The 15,801-nt window shown below is 40.3% G+C and overlaps 1 protein-coding gene across 1 annotated transcript in view; it reads left to right on the top strand.

Moving 5' to 3' along the window:
* Positions 1 to 668: 668 nt before the first annotated feature.
* The window catches only part of CHST3 (carbohydrate sulfotransferase 3), a 161,029-nt gene continuing 145,896 nt past the window's right edge, over positions 669 to 15,801 (top strand). The window contains exon 1 of the mRNA XM_053692019.1: positions 669 to 1,517. The gene's annotated coding sequence lies outside the window, so the exon portion shown is untranslated. The remainder of the gene's footprint in view (positions 1,518 to 15,801) is intronic.

The following is a 15,801-nucleotide window of genomic DNA, read 5'->3' as shown; positions in this document are numbered from 1 at the left end:
TAGTTGGGAGATAGACTGAGAGAGACAGTATAGGTAAGAGACAGGCTGAAAGGGCCAGTATAGGTGAGAGACAGACTGAGAGGGGCAGTAAAGGTGAGAGACAGATTGAGAAAGACAGTATAAGTGAGAGAAAGACTTGGAGAGACAGTATAGGTGAGAGAGAGATACTGGGAGAGACAGTATAAGTGAGAGACAGGCTAAGTGAAACGGTATAAGTGAAAGACAGACTGACATGGTCAGCAATCGTTAGAGACAGACTGAAACAATCTGAATATGGCACACCATAGGTGGTAGAGAGAATGAATGAGTGAGAGGGACATTATATGTGAGAAACTGACAAAAAGTAGAAACATACAGAGACTGAACAGGTGACAATGAGACAGACTGAGAGAAGGGAGAGGTAGGAAAGAGACCGGCTGAGAGAGGCAGAAGAGACAGACTTGGAGAGGACTTAGACGGTTTGAGGCTGAAGCAGGACAGACAAAGCTAACAGTGAGGTCGTTGTTTAGACGGATCCCAGGAGAAGAAGGAGAAGGCTGGGAGGGGGGAGCAGGAGGAGGAGGAAAAGAAGAAGGAGCTCTGGGGAAGGGGGAGAGGGAGGGCTGAGGGGCAGCAGCTGAGGAGGGTGGTGTGAGAGGGGACACATCCTCCAGTCTCCACCTCCTCACACTCACACCGCTCGGAGATGATGCACTCCAGGCTCCAGCAGGGACCCAGTGACCACTCACCAACTTCACACCCTGCTCCTAACTTTAGCCACCAGGCTCTGCAGGGTCCCACCCCAGTGCCAACCAGACCTGGGGACATCTGGGCTGCCTGAGAGGAAATCCTGCCTTTTGTTTCTGTCTTCACAGCCTGGGAAGGAAGTTTTGCATCTGTCTGAGTGTGACAAGGGAAGGAGAGTCCAAGAGATCTGTTAGCAACTATGGACTACCCAGCTGGCTAGGAGCCCCTCATAACCAGCTGGCAAGGAGACCTCATCACCCAGTTGGACTGGAGCCCCCAACACCGGCTGACTAAAAGCCCCACATACCCCCTGCTGCCAATGAGCCCCAAATACCCAGCTGCCTAAGAGCACATCATCACCCTGCTGGCTAGGACCCCTACATACCCCTGCTGGCTCATCACCCTGCTGGCTAGGACCCCTACATACCCCTGCTGGCTCATCACCCTGCTGGCTAGGACCCCTACATACCCCTGCTGGCTAGGACCCCTACATACCCCTGCTGGCTAGGACCCCTACATACCCCTGCTGGCTAGGACCCCTACATACCCCTGCTGGCTAGGACCCCTACATACCCCTGCTGGCTAGGACCCCTACATACCCCTGCTGGCTAGGACCCCTACATACCCCTGCTGGCTAGGACCCCTACATACCCCTGCTGGCTAGGACCCCTACATACCCCTGCTGGCTAGGACACCTACATACCCCTGCTGGCTTATTACCCTGCTGGAACATACACAGGATAGTGAAGCGCAACAAGGATAGAGAGACCTGGATAAATTCTCTGCATTCTGTGAGTTTGCCTTTTCCTTTTTATTGGGTTTCTGGGTTAGTGAAGCTGCCAGAGGATAGCGACATAGGAAAATTTCTATTACACTGTTACAAGTTTTCCTTAGTTTATCATTAAAAATTACTAACATGTGGGTTGTAAAAGTTACTGAAACTTTGTAGCGAGTTGCAGAAGAAATATTATATCAATGTCCTTTATATTGAAATGTATTTCACATCTGGGCTTACAGTTAAAAGATGCCACACTGCAAATGATGCATCTTTTACACAGCACATTGCACAAGTTATACACAGATGATAAATGATCTCAGCCTTTCAAAGTGATCCTGCTGTGTATTTGTGTATTTATTTCTCTACCCCCTGCTAAGAGGATTCAGAAGACCCCTTTGGTCAGAATAGTTTACAGGCTGCCTACTCAACCCCAGTATAATCTCATGGGGGGGTTTCCTTATAGGTAGGGGTCAAATGTCATTTTGCATGTCTAAGGCAGCTGTGACATCACTAGCTCAGATATTTCTCTCTATTTTACATTGCAAGAGTAAAGTGTTTGTGTACAGTTAATAACACAATCTATGTTAGTTACCAAAGCCATCCACACCCATAGCATCATTTTACAACTTTATTTTATAGTTTCCAAACTATTACTGACCAAGCTGTAATAATATCTCAACCACTACAGAGTATTTATAACACTCCTCTGGTGCTTTACAGTAAGGCTGGAAATAAAGCAGATATCCTTATTGCCTTTCTAGGTTATTCTTCACAGCAATAGTAAAACAGTTTCATTAAAAGTATAAAATAAAAAAATAATCAGGGGTCCTGACTGTTCTGCTACAAATGTCCCTGATTGTCCTGCTATACATTTCTTCAGGGAATAGGTAAGATCTGGCAACGAGGTTGAGTGTTGGCTGTTACAGTGTCTATGTGGTTGAAGAAGGCAGACGTCACATATAATGTCATGTGTATGCTATACTGATTCACTGCTGGTTATACTGGGATATCTAAGTTATGTACCTGTATCATTTATTTTCTGTACATTATTATTTTATGTTCATTAGACGTTTGCTTAAGGGCATATAACTGATGACTGCTGCATTTTCTATTGTTTCAAGGCTGTATAGTTGACAGTTATCTGGTTTACCCTGTGAAGGTTTATTGGGGGTCCACAAGAAAAATTATCCAAATGTTTTATTTTTGTTGGAGACTGCTTCACAGCAAGAGGGAGCGATAAGGCATCAGTGTAAGTTTACAGGCTAGGGGGCAGCTTTAGCGAATTGGGGAAGGATTGGGGGGTGCTAGAGAGGGCTATGGGGTAATAGATTGGTTCTTCTTGAGCTATTTTGAGTCTGAGCTACAGAAAAGTAACGTAGTCCATTCAGTTTTAAAGAATTTATGAAATGCATGGCACTTTGTGAAGAATGGAAATGTGGCACTGGTGTGCTGTGTAATATGGCAATCATGAACAACATCTGCAGGTCCTTTTCATTAGGCAAAGTACCCAATTCATTTGTGCACATACTACTGCTTAATGGTACATTAGCACATACAATATATTTTTATGCCATGGTAGGTTAAATTTGTCTAAATTAGATAGACTGACAGACATATAGATAGATAGATAGATAGATAGATAGATAGATAGATAGATAGATGATAGATAGATAGATAGATAGACACCAAGATGATAAATAGATTATAGATAGATGATAGAGATAGATAGGTAGATAGATAGATTTGATAGATTATTGATAGATAGATAGATAGATAGATAGATAGATAGATAGATACCTTGATAGATTATAGATAGATATATAGATACCTTGATAGATTATAGATAGATATATAGATACCTTGATAGATTATAACTAGATAGAATAATGATATCCAGAGGGGAATAATATTTATGTAATATATTGTGCATACACCATACAGTTTCTCACTAGGTAAAAAAGACACACACACATAGGGAGGGCTGATTACAAAGGTTTTTGTTGAGTTCCCATTGGGGGCTGCAGGCTATGGGCAGATAACAGAGTTTCAGAGCAGTCTGGGCATGAACGGAGCTCAGCAGCCTTCAGATATTTGCTGAGCATAAAAGCTGTGTGCTTACTCCTCACATTCACTTAAATACCTGCCAAAGGGAAAATGCAGTTCAAAGCTCCCAGTGCTGATGCTGAAGTGTTTCTGTCTCTGTGAATATTTGCCAGTGTCTGGGGCATCTCTGTGGGGCAGAAGATTCATCTTTTTTTGTATTTAGTTTAAAATCAGAGGAAATTTTCTCGCTGCTAAAATACTATTTTTCAAGAAGACAAAATGAATAAGTCAGATCTAAAAGGGTTACAATCAGTGGGATAGAGTTTATTCTAAATGAAGAGCTCATCACATGTTTTCTCCTCAGAGAGTGGGGCACAAAGCTAAATGCCAAAGGTCTAGAGGGTACCAGTGGCAGACCTCATACGCTACTAATTATTGTCATTTATTTTTTAAAGCGACAGGAAAGTGAATGATTCAGATAGAGCATGAAATTTTAAGAGACTTTAAAATTCACTTCTACTTTTAAATGTGCTTTGTTCTCTTGGTATCCCTTGTTGAAAAAGAATATGCACATATGCTTCGCTACTGTAATGCTCAAGAACATTCCTGTTTCTTAAGCATTACAGGGCAGCAGTAATTGTAACAATGTGATATATATATATATATATATATATATATATATATATATATATATATACATACACCTTAGTATGTTCTCAAAAGATCACAAGAGAATGAAGTCAATCTAAAGACAATTGGAAATATTTTAAAATTGCATGCTCTGTTTGAACCAAGAGAGTTTAGTTTTCATGTAACTTTAAATGTCCCTTTAAAGGCAAATCCTCTCAGTCTCTCCTAATTACATAAATGCCCCACCTCTCAATAAATCTGCCCACTTTTTTATAGGAAAAGCCTCTCTCATAAGGCTAATACAATTTTGTTATAGTATATATATATATATATATATATATATATCACAAACAGACCGCAATCCTGACTTTTCTCAGCAACGACCCAGGGTGCTGCAAAGAGTGTAGATAGTCGCAAGAAAAGCGCACTATGATGGGAATATTAAATATTTCACTTTAATGTATTAAATGTATTTAATATTCCCATCGGAGTGCGCTTTTCTTGCAACTATATATATATATATGTAACATTTATGACAAGGAGTAATTGTTCTCTGTGCTATGTAGAACTAAAGGAACAGTCTAGCTTTCATTATTCAGATAGGACTTTTAATTTTAATCAACTTTCCAATTTACTTTTATCATCAAATTTGCTTTTTTTCTCTTGGCATTCTTAGTTTAAACTAAACATAGGTAGGCTCATATGCTAATTTCTAAGCCTTTGAGGGCTGTCTTATCACATGCTTTTTAAATCTCTTTTCAACACAAAGAGACAGAAAATACAGGTGGGCCATATAGATAACACTGTGTTCAGACACAGGGGGTTATTTAAGATTTAGCACAAAACAATGCTAAAGTTAAAGGGACATTAAACACTTTGAGATGGTAATATAAAATGATAAATTGTATATATAAAACAACTCTGCAATATACTTTCATGATTTATTTTGTCCTCTTTGCCTGTAATTCCATTCTGAAATTGTGAGCTTTTCAGTTCCTGTTAGAAATGGAAGTGCAGAACACTGTTAAAGAGACACTTAATCAAAATTAAACTTTCATTATTCAGATAGAATATGCCATTTTAAACAACTTTCTTATTTACTTCCATTAACAAAATGTGCACAATCTTTTTTTATTTAAACTTTTTGAGTCACCAGCTCCGACTGAGCATGTGCAAGAATAAGTGTGTATGCATTTGTGAATGTCTGATGGCTGTCACATGGTACGTGTATGCATTTGTGATTGGCTGATGGCTGTCACATGGTACAGGGGGAGTGGAAAAAGACATAACTTTTAAAATTGTCAGAAAAAAAATCTACTACTCATTTGAAGTTCAGACTAAGTGCTATTGCATTGTCTTGTTATCTTGCATTTGTTGATTATGCAAATCTACTGTGTTGACTGGTCCTTCAAATCCAGCACAGCCATTGGCTGCACACTCTAGTGACCCATTTATAACTGTCCCTAATTGGCCACAGCAGAGAAGGTAACACAAGTTACAACATGGCAGCTCCCAGTGTTTTATAGACACTAAAACTTTGCACATAGTTTGTCACTTTTTAAACAACTAATGAAACTTTAAAAATACATCTACATGTTAGTCATGGACTAATCTTTTCTTTGAATGCATCATTCTATCTAGCATGTATTTAGTGTTTAATGTCCCTTTAAGACAATAGATAATAAACAGTCAGTCATGTGATCAGGGGGCTGGAAGAAGGTTCCTAGATACAAGGTAATCACAGAGATAAAAAGTATATTAATATAACTGTGTTGGTTGTGCAAAACTGGGGTATGGGTAATAAAGGGATTATCTATCTTTTAAAACAATAACAATTCTATGGTAGACTGTCCCTTAAGCTCAGAATAAGTGTATGAATATTACAACAATTAACAGCGTTTACTTCTGGTGATGACTTAAAGGACGTCAGGGTACAATGCTACTAAAATCAAGCATGTTTGTTTGCCCAGTGCATGTTTTGGAGGTGTATTATCTGATTACATTAAATGCCAGCGATTGAATGTACTCAGGGAAGAAGTTGATAAGTGTTCATTGTACACTGATGCATGAATACACTATCAAGTCTTAGGATGAACAAACCCAATGCTTTTCATTTGAAAGACTGATTCATGAAGCAGATATAGAAATTCTTAGGGACATTCACAATCTATAGCCTGAGGATTGCTTGTAAAGGACCAGTCAACACAGTAGATTTGCATAATCAACAAATGCAAGATAACAAGACAATAGAATAGCACTTAGTTTGAACTTCAAATGAGTAGTAGATTTTTTTTCTGACACTCCCCCTGTACCATGTGACAGCCATCAGCCAATCACAAATGCATACACGTACCATGTGACAGGCATTAGCCAATCACAAATGCTTACACATTTTATTCTGCACACGCTCAGTAGGAGCTGGTGACTCAAAAAGTTTAAATATAAAAAGACTGTGCACATTTTGTTAATGGAAGTAAATTGGATTTTTTTTAAAACTGCTGCTCTATCTGAATAATGAAAGTTTAATTTTTACTTGAGTGTCCCTTTACATAACTTTGCAATAGAAGTCGGATTAAAAAGAATAGTTTTTTTGTTGTTGTTTTTTTTTTTAATTCTGACTTGTGTTGGTGATGATGTCAGAGCCTCGTGAGTCTGTGATTGGTGTGTATGCGCCTTTTACTCACTTATCTGCATGCCCACAGCATAAGTACCAATCAAAAGGCAGTGTATGCAAAAACAAGAGAGCAAAGCAAATTAGATCATAGAAGTTAATTGGAAAGTTGTTTAAAATTGTGCACTCTAATCTGAATCATGAAAAATAAATTGGTTTAATAAAATGATTGGGGCTATCATGTCTTAGAACAGTCTATGCTATAATGACTCTGTATTAGACACGTCATTGGCACGATTTCATTAAAACAAATTCATTTTGTGATGTTAGAATCTATTTAAAGTAGAGTTATGTACTTTGGATTTGCCATTGATATTTTTAGAAATAAGATATTCTAATGGAAAAAATGTCAGACTTTAGTTAGAGCTTGTGGTATTTGCACTATTAGCTCTAGATAACTATGTTTTAAGCCCCACAAAATGGTTAAAGACAAAGGTAAAGTGCTACGCAGAACATAGCTGATGAGCCAATCAGGTGCATCAGGTGCTGGCTGTGTTCTACCGACAAGCTGCAGTGCAGATAGGTCCTGTGCAGGACTTTAGCTATGTTTTTAACCCTTTTGTTTAGAATTATGTTTTTCATTACTCTGTCCCTTTAATGCTATAAATTTACAGTACTTGGTAATGTGAATACAAGAAAAGAAAAGGGCGGCGCAAAACACCTCTAAATGCAGACTGATAGATCACAAAAAATAGTTTATTAAACATATGACGATTAAACACTCACACTCTCAACCCTCAAACATATGAGGTATGTGCTATCCCAGTAATAAAAAGCAATCAAATGCTCGATCCCTGCGTGATACAGTTCCTGCACACGAACAGTCCTCAGCAAGCAAAATGTGCGATATCACAGTTATTAAAAGAAGGATCTCAATATTAAAAAGTTCATGAAAAATAAGGTCACTTAAATATAACGCCAGAAGCCCATACTGCACCAGACTGTCAGGTTGAATAAGCCGGCTCTCCTGCAGCTGGTGTATGCGGCGTGGCGTGAAGACGGTGGGCGGGGCGGTATGGGCTTCTGGCGTTATATTTAAGTGACCTTATTTTTCATGAACTTTCATGAACTTTTTAATATTGAGATCCTTCTTTTAATAACTGTGATATCGCACATTTTGCTTGCTGAGGACTGTTCGTGTGCAGGAACTGTATCACGCAGGGATCGAGCATTTGATTGCTTTTTATTACTGGGATAGCACATACCTCATATGTTTGAGGGTTGAGAGTGTGAGTGTTTAATCGTCATATGTTTAATAAACTATTTTTCTCCAACATTGGTGTGTCCGGTCCACGGCGTCATCCATTACTTGTGGGATATTCTCCTCCCCCACAGGGAAAGGCAAGGAGAGCACACAGCAAGAGCTGTCCATATAGTCCCTCCCAGACTCCGCCCCCTGTCATTCTCCTTGCCGCTCTGAACAAGTAGCATCTCCTCGGGGATGGTGAGGAGTTTGTGGTGTTTAGTTGTAGTTTTTTATTCTTCTATCAAGAGTTTGTTATTTTAAAATAGTGCTGGTATGTACTATTTACTCTGAAACAGAAAGAGATGAAGAGTTCTGTTTAAAAGAGGTGTATGATTTTAGCAGCAGTAACTAAAATCAATTGCTGTTCCCACACAGGACTGTGGAGATGAGAGAACTTCAGTTGGGGGGAACAGTTTGCAGACTTTTCTGCTCAAGGTATGACTAGCCATTTTTCTAACAAGACTGTGTAATGCTGGAAGGCTGTCATTTTTCCCTCATGGGGATCGGTCATTTTCGCGCCATTATTGCGCAGTTACTTTTGAGTACAGTACATGCAGCTGCATGTGTGAGGGTCTGGAATCCACTAAAAACGTTCCTAGAAGGCTTCATTTGGTATCTTATACCCCCCCTGGGATTGGTGAAGTCGCAGCAAAGGCTGTGGCTGGGACTGTAAGGGGGTTAAAATTGTAAACGGCTCCGGTTTCAACATTTTAAGGGTTAACAGCTTGAAAATTGGGGTGCAATACTTTGAATGTATTAAGACACTGTGGTGAAAATTTGGTAAATATTGGATAATTCCTTCATAGTTTTTCACATATTCAGTAATAAAGTGTGCCCTGTTTAACATTTAAAGAGACAGTAACGGTTTTGTTTTAAAACGGTTTTTGTGCTTTATTATCCAGTTTAAGCCTGTTTAACATGTCTGTACCTTCAGATAGATCATGTTCTGTATGTATGGTAGCCAATGTGGTTCCCCCTTCAAATATGTGTGATAATTGTGCCATAGCGTCCAAACAAAGTAAGGACAGTACTGTCACAAATTGTAAAGTTGCCCAGGATGATTCCTCAGATGAAGGAAGTAGACATAGTTCTACATCATCTCCTTCTGTGTCTATACCAGTTATGCCCGCGCAGGCGACCCCTAGTACTTCTAGCGCGCCAATGCTTGTTACTATGCAGCGATTGACGGCAGTAATGGATAACTCCATAGCTAATATTTTATCCAAAATGCCAGCATTTCAGAGAAAGCACAATTGCTCTGTTTTAAACACTGTAGAGCAGGAGGGCGCTGATGATAATTTTTCTGTCATACCCTCACACCAATCTGAAGTGGCAGTGAGGGAGGGTTTGTCAGATGGGGTAATTTCTGATAGGAAGAATTTCTAAGCACGCAGAACCTGATGTTGTGACATTTAAATTTAAATTAGAGCATCTCCGCGCATTACTTAAGGAGGTGCTATCTACTCTGGATGATTGTGACAATCTGGTCATCCCAGAAAAATTGTGCAAGATAGACAAGTTCCTTGAGGTCCCGGTGCACCCTGATGCTTTTCCGATACCTAAACGGGTGGTGGACATAGTGTATAAGGAGTGGGAGAAGCCAGGCATACCTTTTGTCCCTCCTCCTATATTTAAGAAATTGTTCCCTATGGTCGACCCCAGGAACGACACATGGCAAACAGTCCCTAAGGTCGAGGGGGCGGTTTCTACTCTAGCCAAGCGCACCACCATTCCTATTGAGGACAATTGTGCTTTCAAAGATCCTATGGATAAAAAATTGGAGGGTTTGCTTAAAAAGATTTTTGTACAGCAAGGTTACCTCCTTCAACCTATTTCGTTCATTATTCCTGTCACTTCAGCGGCGTGGTTCTGGTTCGAGGAACTGGAAAAGTCGCTCAGTAGGGAGACTCCGTATGAGGAAGTCATGGACAGAATTCACGCACTTAACTTAGCTAATTCCTTTATTTTAGACGCCACTTTGCAGTTAGCGAGGTTAGCGGCGAAAAATTCAGGGTTTGCAATTGTGGCGCGCAGAGCGCTCTGGCTAAAGTCTTGGTCGGCGGATGTATCTTCCAAGATAAAATTGCTTAATATCCTTTTTGAAGGTAAGACCCTTTTTGGGCCAGAATTGAAAGAGATTATTTCAGACATCACTGGGTGAAAGGGCCATGCCCTCCCACAAGATAGACCTTTCAAGGCTAAGAATTTCAGGAACGGACCGGCTTCCAACTCTGCAGCCTCTAGACAAGAGGGTAACACTTCCCAGACCAAACCAGCTTGGAAACCAATGCAAGGCTGGAACAAGGGTAAACAGGCCAAGAAGCCTGCTGCTGCTACCAAAACAGCATGAAGGGGTAGCCCCCGATCCGGGACCGGATCTAGTAGGGGGCAGACTCTCTCTCTTTGCTCAGGCTTGGGCAAGAGATGTTCAGGATCCCTGGGCACTAGAAATAGTCTCTCAGGGTTATCTTCTAGAATTCAAGGAACTACCCCCAAGGGGAAGGTTCCACATGTATCACTTATATTCAAACCAAATAAAGAGACAGGCATTCTTACATTGTGTAGAAGACCTGTTAAAGATGGGAGTGATACACCCAGTTCCAACTGTGGAACAAGGTCAGGGGTTTTTACTCAAATCTGTTTGTAGTTCCCAAAAAAGAGGGAACTTTCAGACCAATTCTGGATTTAAAAATTCTAAACAAATTTCTCAGAGTTCCATCGTTCAAAATGGAAACCATTCGAACAATTTTACCTACAATCCAGGAGGGTCAATATATGACTACCGTGGATTTAAAGGATGCGTACCTACATATTCCTATCCACAAAGATCATCATCAGTTCCTAAGGTTCGCCTTTCTGGACAAACATTACCAGTTCGTGGCTCTTCCGTTCGGTTTAGCCACTGCTCCCAGAATTTTCACAAAGGTGCTAGGGTCCCTTCTGGCGGTTCTAAGACCGAGGGGCATTGCAGTGGCACCTTATCTAGACGACATTCTAAATCAAGCGTTGTCTCTTTCCAAGGCAAAGACTCATACAGACATTGTTCTAGCCTTTCTCAGATCTCACGGGTGGAAGGTGAACGTAGAAAAGAGTTCCCTGTCTCCGTCAACAAGAGTTCCCTTTTTGGGAACAATAATAGATTCTTTAGAAATGAAGATCTTCCTGACAGAAGTCAGAAAGTCAAAGCTTCTAAACTCTTGTCAAGTTCTTCACTCTATTCTGCAGCCTTCCATAGCTCAGTGCATGGAAGTAGTAGGATTGATGGTTACAGCAATGGACATTGTTCCTTTTGCTCAAATTCATCTAAGACCATTACATCTGTGCATGCTCAATCAGTGGAATGGGGACTATGCAGACTTGTCTCCACAGATTCAAGTAGACCAGGTGACCAGAGACTCACTCCGTTGGTGGTTGAATCAGGATCACCTGTCTCAGGGAATGAGTTTCCGCAGACCAGAGTGGGTCATTGTCACGACCGACGCCAGTCTATTAGGCTGGGGCGCAGTCTGGGATTCCCTGAAAGCTCAGGGTCTATGGTCTCGGGAAGAGTCTCTTCTTCCGATAAACTTCCTGGAACTGAGAGCGATATTCAATGCTCTCCGGGCTTGGCCTCTATTAGTGAAGGCCGGATTCATAAGATTCCAGTCAGACAACATGATGACTGTAGCTTACATCAACCATCAGGGAGGAACAAGGAGTTCCTTGGCAATGAGAGAGGTATCCAAGATCATCAAATGGGCGGAGGATCACTCCTGCCATCTATCTGCAATTCACATCCCAGGAGTAGACAACTGGGAAGCGGATTATCTGAGTCGTCAGACTTTCCATCCGGGGGAGTGGGAACTCCACCCGGAGGTCTTTGCCCAGTTGACTCAATTATGGGTCATTCCAGACATGGATCTGATGGCGTCTCATCAGAACTTCAAGGTTCCTTGCTACGGGTCCAGATCCAGGGATCCCAAGGCGACTCTAGTGGATACATTAGTGGCACCTTGGTCGTTCAACCTAGCTTATGTGTTTCCACCATTCCCTCTCCTTCCCAGGCTCATAGCCAGGATCAAACAGGAGAAGGCCTTGGTGATTCTGATAGCTCCTGCGTGGCCACGCAGGACTTGGTATGCAGACCTGGTGAATATGTCATTGGCTCCACCATGGAAGCTACCTTTGAGACAGGATCTTCTAGTACAAGGTCCATTCGAACATCCAAATCTAGTTTCTCTGCAGCTGACTGCTTGGAAATTGAACGCTTGATTTTATCCAAGCGTGGGTTTTCAAATTCAGTGATAGATACTCTGGTTCAAGCCAGAAAACCTGTGACTAGAAAGATTTACCATAAAATATTTAAGAAATATATCTGTTGGTGTGAATCCAAGGGATTCTCCTGGAGTAAGATTAAAATTCCTAAGATTCTCTCCTTTCTCCAAGAGGGTTTGGATAAAGGGTTGTCAGTGAGTTCTCTAAAAGGACAGATTTCTGCTTTATCCGTGTTGTTACACAAACGACTGGCAGCTGTGCCAGACGTACAAGCTTTTGTACAGGCTTTGGTCAGAATCAAGCCTGTTTACAGACCTTTGACTCCTCCCTGGAGTCTAAATTTAGTTCTTTCAGTTCTTCAAGGGGTTCCGTTTGAACCCTTACATTCCATAGATATCAAGTTACTATCTTGGAAAGTTCTGTTTTTGGTTGCTATTTCTTCTGCTAGAAGAGTTTCTGAACTATCTGCTTTGCAGTGTGATCCACCCTATCTGGTGTTCCATTCAGATAAGGTTGTTTTGCGTACCAAGCCTGGTTTTCTTCCAAAAGTTGTTTCCAACAAGAATATTAACCAGGAAATAGTTGTTCCTTCTTTGTGTCCGATTACCAGTTTCAAAGAAGGAACGTTTGTTACACAATTTAGATGTAGTCCGTGCTTTAAAATTCTATTTAGAAGCAACAAAGGATTTCAGACAAACTTCTTCTTTGTTTGTTGTTTATTCTGGTAAGAGGAGAGGACAAAAAGCTACTGCTACCTTTCTTTCTTTCTGGCTGAAAAGCATTAACCGATTGGCTTATGAGACTGCCGGACGGCAGCCTCCTGAACGAATCACAGCTCACTCTACTAGGGCTGTGACTTCCACATGGGCCTTCAAGAACGAGGCTTCTGTTGATCAGTTATGTAAGGCAGCCACTTGGTCTTCTCTGCACACTTTTGCCAAAATTCTACAAATTTGATACTTTTGCTTCTTCGGAGGCTATTTTTGGGAGAAAGGTTTTGCAAGCCGTGGTGCCTTCTGTTTAGGTAACCTGATTTGCTCCCTCCCTTCATCCGTGTCCTAAAGCTTTGGTATTGGTTCCCACAAGTAATGGATGACGCCGTGGACCGGACACACCAATGTTGGAGAAAACAAAATTTATGCTTACCTGATAAATTACTTTCTCCAACGGTGTGTCCAGTCCACGGCCCGCCCTGGTTTTTTAATCAGGTTTGAAAAATTTTCTTTCTCTATACACTACAGTCACCACGGCACCCTATAGTTTCTCCTTTTTTCTCCTAACCGTCGGTCGAATGACTGGGGGGGCGGAGCCTGGGAGGGACTATATGGACAGCTCTTGCTGTGTGCTCTCCTTGCCTTTCCCTGTGGGGGAGGAGAATATCCCACAAGTAATGGATGACGCCGTGGACCGGACACACCGTTGGAGAAAGTAATTTATCAGGTAAGCATAAATTCTGTTTTTGTGATCTATCAGTCTGCATTTAGAGGTGTTTTGCGCCGCCCTTTTCTTTTCTTGTATTTGCATTAGTGATATCCAGACTCCAGTGCTGTGTCTTTTTGGGAAGCTGCAACACCTGTCTCATACACCCCTGTCTGATGTAAAGATCTTCTGATACTAACATATCCTTTTGTTGTGTTTGGTAAATCATTGTGGTGTATGTTCATTCATTTGTACTGTGTAATCATTTTCATTGTATGAGGTTCATTTGTAGCCATCTCATTTCCATTATTTATATGTCATTCCATACATTTGCATTGTATGTATGAGGTTTATTTTAAACTGTTTTATCATTTTTAATCTAACACCCTTTTCATGTACAGAGCGCTCTTTCTGTTTCACGCCTGAGCGTTTGGTTATTGTTACTTGGTAATGTGACCTGAATTTATAGGAAGCATTTTAAATTACTGGAAACAGCTTAAATAATGATTATTTCCTAAATCTGTAGCATTTTCAGTAACAGATATTACAATATTATTTGAAGGGTCAGTCTAGTCAAAGTTAAACTTTCATGATTTAGATAGGGCAAACAATTTTAAACACCTTTCCAAATTACTTTTATCAGCTAATTAGCTTTGTTCTCTTGGTATTCTTTGTTGAAAGCTAAACCTAGGTAGGCTCATATGCTAATTTGTAAGCCCTTTAAAGGGACATTATACACTAGATTTTTCTTTGCATAAATGTTTTGTAGATGATCTATTTATATAGCCCATACAGTTTGTTCATTTTTTTAAAAAATGTATAGTTTTTCTTATTTTAAAAAAACATTGTGCTGATTCTCAGACTCCTAACCAAGCCCCAAAGTTTTAGGAGAATACTGATGTCTACCTACTCCAGGTTGCCCCTGTTTGTGTAAAGGGTCTTTTCATATTCAGAGGAAGGGGGGAGGGGGGGTCTGTTTTCACTGGGTGTTCCAGTCAACCTAACCAAAAGAGCTAAACTGGGAGCTTCTAAGTAAGTTTTTAAAAGGTTTTATACTGGGTTTTTAGATCAGCATCTGTGCATATTATTATTTATAGTAGTGTCTATTACATGCAGTTATATTCAAATGGGTGTATACTGTCTCATTAAAGGGAAACTAAACCTATTTTTTTTTTTTATTTCATGATTCAGATAGAGCGTGCTATTTTAAGCAACTTTCTAATTTACGCCTATTATCAATTTTTCTTCGTTTTCTTGCTATCTTTATTTAAAAAAGAAGGCATCTAAGCTAAGAAGCCAGACAATTTTTGGTTCAGACCCCGGACAGTACTTGTTTATTGGTGCTGTCCAATCAGCAAGGACAACCCAGGTTGTGAACAAAAAATGGGCCAGCTTCTAAACTTACATTCTTGGTTTTCAAATAAAGATGGCAAGAGCATGAAGAAAAATTGATATTAGGAGTAAATTAGAAAGTTGCTTAAAATTGAACCATGAAAGAAAAAAAAAAATTGGGTTCAGTGTCCCTTTAAGGCTGCCTCTTATCTCAATGCATTTGACAGTTTTTCACAGCTAAAGGGCGTTAGTACATGTGCACCATATAGGTAACATTGTGCTCACTCCCATGGAGTTACTTATGAGAGGGCTCTGATTCACTAAAATGCAAGTCTTAAATAAATATAAATAAGGGGGCAGTCTGCAGAGGCTTAGATACAAGGTAATCACATAGGTAGCAAGTATATTAATATAACTGTGTTGGTTATGCAAAACTGGGGAATGGGTAATAAAGGGATTATCTATGTTTTTAAATAATACAAATTATGGAGTAGACTTTCCCTTTAATAGCCTTGTTGGTGACTCAGTAAGATATTTTCTATAGGTGTAAATGCCACAGGAGTAGGTTGTATACAAAAAAAGACTTTTTATAATAAGTCTCACATACAGTTTCTGACAGCTGGTACTGTAACGCATAGGTATGTGCTATGTGTGCGACTGTTCATTATCACCTTTTTGCTACACTATAAATGTGATACAATT

The sequence above is a fragment of the Bombina bombina genome, chromosome 9 (assembly GCF_027579735.1).
Source record: "Bombina bombina isolate aBomBom1 chromosome 9, aBomBom1.pri, whole genome shotgun sequence".
Lineage (NCBI taxonomy): Eukaryota > Metazoa > Chordata > Amphibia > Anura > Bombinatoridae > Bombina > Bombina bombina.
This window is presented reverse-complemented; position numbering and strand designations above follow the sequence as displayed.